Source organism: Lipotes vexillifer, unplaced genomic scaffold, assembly GCF_000442215.2.
Source record: "Lipotes vexillifer unplaced genomic scaffold, Lipotes_vexillifer_v1.1 scaffold1120, whole genome shotgun sequence".
Taxonomy (NCBI): domain Eukaryota; kingdom Metazoa; phylum Chordata; class Mammalia; order Artiodactyla; family Lipotidae; genus Lipotes; species Lipotes vexillifer.
The window spans coordinates 854,685-861,940 of NW_006797892.1; positions in this window are offsets into that span (position 1 = coordinate 854,685).

Sequence of the window (7,256 nt, forward strand, 5' to 3'; positions counted from 1 at the left end):
GTCAGCCATCCTGCTGAACACTCAATCTTCCATCTTTATGGGTCTTGCCGTGACATTACTGCAGGAGTCTTTCAGCAAGTGAAAGGGAGGTCAGCCTGGAAGAATATATGCACAGAGTCTTCTGAGTTCTGAGGGCTCAGAACGTGCATCTGGGCTTGGGAGGTACCATCTTGGACAGACAGACGAACAGAGGAATGGACAGAGCTCACCATCAGTCCTAGCCAAGACTAGTGCCGACTACATCCTTAGATCCCTTCCTTGCAAGAGCCGATACATTTTCTTTTGTGGTTGTGTTAGCTGGAGTGGTTTACTGTACCCCGTTTCAAAATGGTCTGGTCTGCTACACTCACTGGCTTACTCTTTCTGAGCCTTGGTTATTTTCATTCACAGAATGGAAACAAATAGCATCACTCGTACCCAGCTTGTAAGGTGGACGTGAAATTGTTTTTGCAAAATGTCAAGTGTTGTAAGGATATGAGTCATTCCTGGATACATGGCCCTCCTTACATGGAGGGCTGCAGAGCTCCTGACCCAGCAAAGTCTGCTCTTCCCTCAATGGTCCTTATTTCTGTAGATGACAGCACCTAGTTGCTCTAGCTAAAAATCAGGGAGTCATTTTCGATGCCTCTTATTGTCCCAAACTCCACATACCATCCCTCAGCAAATTATTTTTATTCTAACTTCAGAATATGTCTCCAGATGTACTTCTCACGTCCTCCACAATGGTCCTCATCATTGGACAATTACAGGAACAACACTGACCTTTCTCTTTCCACCTTTGCCTCCTAAAATCTCCTCCCCACAGAGCAGCCAAGGCAGGTGGTCCTTCTGAAATGAGAATCACATCACGGGCCCTTCGCTGCTCTCAATCCTCCAGTCACTTCCCACTGACCTTCATCAAATGGGGCTCCTTCCCCTGACCTGCTCCCTGGCACCGTTCATGAGCCTACCTCCCACATCTCCCCTTCAGCTCAGCCTGCCCCAGGGACACGGGTCTCTCTGCTTTTCCCAGAACATGCCAAGTAACTTCCTACCCCAGGACCTTTGCACGTTTTCTTTTCTCCGATTAGAGCAGTTCTCCCCCAAACAGAAGCAATGGTTCAGTCCTTCTGCGTTCAGATTTCTGCCTAAGTGGTACCTCCTCGGCGAGAGCTTTCCTGCTCATCCTGTTTAAAGTTACACAGAGACCCTTGGACACCACACACAGCTGCACACTGCTTCCCACATCATGTAAACACTTTGCCCTTCCTTTTTTATTCTTCAAAGTTATCATAACCTAACATTATATGGCGTTTTTATTCGTTTACCTCTTAAGAGCTGTCCCCTTCTCCAGAAAGTAAGAGCAGGGAATTTGTCTCAATTACCACTTTTTCTCCAAATCTTGGATCAATGACCTGGGATATAGTGGGAACTCAAGTATCTGTTGAATGAATGAATGAAGTTAGCTTTAGACTAGCTTTAGAAAGCTAAAACCAATACTGAGGTGTGAGTGTGTGTGTGTATCTACAACTCTAATTTTTACTAATTTTGCTCAGTTTAACTAACATTCCACTAAGCCTGCTATTTCCAGCAGAGGTGAAACCCCGCCCTTCCCAGGGTCACCAAACAGTGTTAAGATTTGGGCTGCTTTGTGTTTCTGTCCCTAAGCTGTTGGGGAACACAAGGTATAGATGGTTCCTGAACACTAAAGTATTCCCCAAGCTTTGGAGTTCTCAAGCACAGTGGTGGGCCCACTATTTTCTTTATTGGAAAGATATAAATCCTAACAGAATTCACATGATTCAGAAATCTGCTCTAGGTTAATAGCACTGTGGTCCCACACAAACACGGGAGTGACTGTAAGTTGAGTATGAATATGTAAGTGTGCAGACCGTGTGCTTAGTAACATCAGCTCCAGGTCAGGAGGAAACCAACAAAAATGTGCATAGAGTCAAGTGGTTTTACTAGAATAACCAAAGTTAGTCAAGGTACAGGCAGACGTCAGAGATATTGTGGGTTCCGTTCTAGACCACTGAAATGAAGAGACTGTTGCAAGAAACTGAGTCACATGAATATGTCGGTTTCCCAGTGCATATAAAAGATATATTTACACTATAGTGTAGTCTATTAAGTGTGCAATAGCATATGTACACACCTCAATTTTAAAATAGCTTATTGCTAAAAAATACCACCATATGAGCCTTCAGCAAGTCGTAGTCCTTTTCAGTAGTAACATCCAAGATCACTGATCACAGATCACAAATACAAATTTTTAAAAGCTGGAAATATTGCAAGAAGTACCAGCTATGACACAGAGACATGAACTGAGCAAATGCCATTGGAAAAAATGGTGCCAATAGACTTGTTCAAGGCAGGGTTGCCACAAACCTTCAATATGTAAAAAAAACGCGGTATCTGAGAATTACGATAAAACAGGTGTGCCTGTAAATCATTAATGGCTGTTCCCATTGTTTTCATGGTTGCACTTGTTTCATAAGAAAAAGAATTATTGCTAAAGTCTTTAACGACACCTTTTTCTATGCCAGGCACTGTGCTAAGCACATTCCTTCCTTGTCATCTAATTTGGGAAGAGAATCCCTTTCTACAACCACGAGGGGGGAGTAGGATGGATGGCAATCTCCAGTTTCTTGCTGGGCAGCTACGAGGCCCCCTCACCTCATATCCCACAGGCACCCCAGATTCACTTTGCCCCGAATGAACTCACCATCTTACTTCCCAGCCTCTCCTCTTGGGTTGTCCATCCTCAGTGAATGTCATCACCAGGCACCAAAGCATTAAAGGAAAAAAACTGGATGTCCCCTAGACTCTGCCCTCTCCCCATCTTTCTAAGGCACTGTCTCTCTGGAATGGCTAGAGGCTAAGTCTCCACATCTCTGTTAATTCTACTACCTTTGGGTCCCATCCCTACTGGAGGAGTGTATATTCTTGTCCTGTTGCACCCAAGAGTAACAAGACCTGCTTTGGCAAATGGATTATCAGTGGGAGCATTGTGTGTCCCTCAGGCAAAACCTTTAAGAGCCAGTAAGTGATTCACAATGTCCATTTTTCCATCTGCTGCAATAGCTGGAATGTTCCAGGAAGCCTCTCTCTCAGCTTGGATCCTGGAATGAGGGTGGGATGGAGAAGAAACCCAGAGAGCCTATGATGGGGGTGCATTTTTAATGAGCAACCAGTCTTGAAAGCCATGGAGACTTGAGGGCTTCCTTGTTACCACAGCACAACCTAGCTTATCCTGACTGATACATTTCCTTCATAAATATCTTACTTGGATACCAATAGTTTCCACCTCAACTTCTAAACTTCCAGGTCATCTTCCAAACCTGGGAGATGTGATAGTGATTTCTGTAGTGTGATCACGTCATTCTCTATTTTCTAACTCAGGCGTCCACAAACTTTTTCTGTCAAGGGCCATATAGTAAACTATTTTAGGTTTTGCCAGCCACATGGTCTCTGCCACAACAATTTGACTCTGCTGCTGTAGTGAAAGCAGCCACAGACAATAAATATTTCAGATTATATAGAAAAAATTTAATACAAACATACCTGTAACCCAGACAATTAGCTTTTTTAAATTATTTTTTTATCTTTTTAAAATTTTTTAAAATTTATTTATTTTATTTATTTATTTTTGGCTGTGTTGGGTCTTCATTGCTGCACATGGTCTTTCTCTAGTTGTGGCAAGTGGGGGCTACCCTTTGTTGCAGTGCACGGGCTTCTCCTTGCAGTGGCTTCTGTTGTTGCAGAGCACAGGCTCTAGGCACATGGGCTTCAGTAGTTGTGGCTCATGGGCTCAGCAGTTGTGGCTCTCGGGCTCTAGAGTGCAGTCTCAGTAGTTGTGGTGCACGGGCTTATTTGCTCCACGGCATGTGGGATCTTCCTGGACTAGGGCTCGAACCTGTGTCCCCTGCATTGGTAGGCAGATTCTTAACCACTGTGCCACCAGGGAAGCCCTCTTTTATATATAGTAGTGTGTACCTGTTAATCCCAAACTCCCAATTTAACCCTCCTCCCCCTTTCCCCTTTGGTAACCATAAGTTTGTTTTCTATGTCTGTAATACCACATTCTTCATAAAAACTTTCCCCATGCCAGAGGCCAATTTAGTTGCTCTCATTCTGTGTTCCTATATGTGCCTTTGCATGTGCCTTTATGGTAGAACTCATTAACTAAGATTCTGAAGTAGGACTTCTCAACCTTAGCACTACTGGCATTTGGGGCCAAATAACTTTTTGTTCTGAGAACTGTCCTGTGTACTGTAGGATGTTTAGAAGCAGCCTAGGCCTCTACCCACTAGATAACACACTCTCCCCAGTTGTATCAGCCAAAAATGTCTCCAGATATCGACAAATTCCCCTTGCCCACCCCCACCCAATGAGAACTGCTGCCGTAAATATTTACTTGGACATTTAAATTCGTAGCCCTTTGAGGACAGGGCTCGATATTCTTCTTTATTCTCATAAGCACCAAGCATCCAGGCTGGCATATAGCAGACCTTCAGTAAATATTTGATGCATAGAAAAATGAATAAGACATTGAAAATCATTGACTCCATTAGCATCAATCTGAGTAATCTTTTAAAAGATGTAATTCTAGTCATTCTGCTGTTATTTTTTTCTTTACCTTTGCAGGAAAGCCAGTTCTGTAAAATCTGAGCATCATAAAATGATTTTCTAGTACATGTATTGTTTTATTTATGCTGCTCTCACAAGTGCGATTAACACTGCATCTGTTTTACTAACAGTTCCCTTTGTTTTAGGTAGTGCTTTATATTTTTCTGAATGTGCACAGGCCTGGGCTTTCCACAATCTGCAAGTGGGAAAAAATCACTGCATGTGGATGGGGGGAGGAAGACAACCAAAAATCTTCTAGAGCCATTTCCCTATTCACTGGCATATCCCAGGCTAAATGTGCTCGTTTGTTTACACATCCCATCCCACTTCCTGTAGATCAGAGAAGAGATAAGAGGAAATAATGCTCTTCAGTGAGAGCATTGTATTTGGGGGCTTGTGGAATCTTCCCTTTAATTGATGTTTGGATGGGTCCCACTGGAGTATCTTTCCTTTTCACAGTCAAACGTGCTCAAGTAACATCCACATTAAACCCAGTTGTAAAGATGCATCCAGTGCTGATGGGCTCTAAGGCCCATTTGATCGAAGGAGATCAAGCTTGAAGATGTAAATATGTTCCTATCCAATGTCCTAGATTGGTCAAATGGATGCCAGAACAGATCCCATTTTCCTGGTTTGGGTATTAGAGATGAGAGGTGAGTCGTTGAACTAATAATGCAAGTTTTCCCTTTAGGAGAATTAGGATAATAACATTTTAGAGGGACGGAGCAAAGAGGAGCAGCGTGGACTGTTGAGCCAGGTCACCTGGGCGGCTACCCTGACCCTGCCCTTGCCAGTTGGGGGACTTTGGACGTGCTTCTTTTTTTGTTGTTGTTGTTTTTTAATTTATTTTATTGCACTATAGTTGATTTACAATGTTGTGTTCATTTCTGCTGTACAGCAAAGTGATTCAGTTATACATATATAATATATATTCTTTTCCATTATAGTTTATCACAGGATATTGAATGTAGTTCCCTGTGCTATACCATAGGACCTTGTTGTTTATCCATCCTGTATATAATAGTTTGCATCTGCTAATCCCAGACTCCCAATTCATCCATCCCCCTTGGCAACCGCAAGTCTGTTCTCTATTGGACGTGTTTCTTAACCTCTCTGTAGATGGTTTCCTCTTTGGCAAAAAGGGATAAGAGTAGTACTAACATCCTAGGATTGTTATGAAGATTGAAAGATGAACACATAAAAAGCACTTAGCAAAGTGCATGGTAAACACACAATAAATGCCATCTACTATTCATAAGATCCCATGGAGCCTGGCACCATGAAAGCAGTCAGTTAATGTCAGCTATTATTATGCCAGGAGTTAAAATTGTTCTCTGGAGATCATTTGGTTCACATCTTTCCTTTAAGAGATAAGGGCCCTTAATTCCTACACCAAGAAAAAAAGATTTTTTGAGTTGTCAGAGATGCTGTGACAACTATCTAACAGATGAAGGGAATGAAGATACACTTGAACTTCCATGTTTTGAGCACCTACTATGTGCCAAGCTTTCTGCTTTAGTTGTATATTTTCCACCAGAGAATGTAAACTCCTTAAAGGCAGGGACCTTGCCTGATCCATACACTAGAATGTGATAACACAATGACAGAGGAAATCACAGGATATTGGGGGAGAATAAATATCAAGGTCCCAGGGATGAAGCACTCATAGAGATGGCAACTGAGTCGAGTCTTAAAGAAAAAGTGGGCAAGAGAGAAAAGGATTGTGTGTATGTGCTGCCCTTTTTTCTTCTTTTTTTTCCCAAGCCTGAATCTCCAAACCGTCCCTCTACCCATACCCTGGGGTGATATATGTTCAAGACACAAACATTAGCATTGGAGACCATTTTTTATTAGTATGTCTTTACCTCTGCACTGAGGGGGAAATATATTTATTCCAAGCTTTAACGAAAGCTTGATTCCAAGCCTTGAAGAAATGTTACTCATTCCTCCATGAGTAACCTGTGTTGATAATCCTCCCCTAGAGATCAAGCCATGTCTGAGAACAGTGATTGCCATATCCTAAACTTAACTGACCTCATAGATGAATTACTTGCAAGCAAGGAAGAACGGCTCCCTTCCTGACCTGGAGAAATGGGATGTTTATGACCTGTTTAAAAAGTCTGCATAAAATACAGCTTCAGGGTCTTGTCTGTGAGTATGCTACCTGAAGTCAAGTGTGTCTTTTAAAATATGATGCATCACTTGCAAGAATGGTTTCTCAGTCTCTTCCCCCCACCAACCTTTGGCCCCCTCAAATCAATTGCTCTCCCATAAATAACAATGTGAGGTGATGGCTTGACCACTACTTTCATCGTGCCCCACCTGTACGGGATGTCTTCCCTGGTGGATTTTTGTTAAGAAACAAAATACAACTTTTATTGAGATCAATAAAAGATTAAGGTGACAAAGTGATTTATTGACTACAGAGGAGGCTCATTTTCCCCTCACAACTACAATAGCTACCGGCAAGGATGTTTTTTTTACCCTGGGTCTTTAGGAAAGTTGGAAGAAGCCAAGGCTCATTTATCAAATCAAAAGAGAAGGATTAAAAACCATAAGGAAACAGACAAAGAACACACATGAGCAAAAGTTGGCCTTTCTTGGGTTACTTCGCTGAAATACCAGGTCGTAGAGTATGAAGGGAAAGA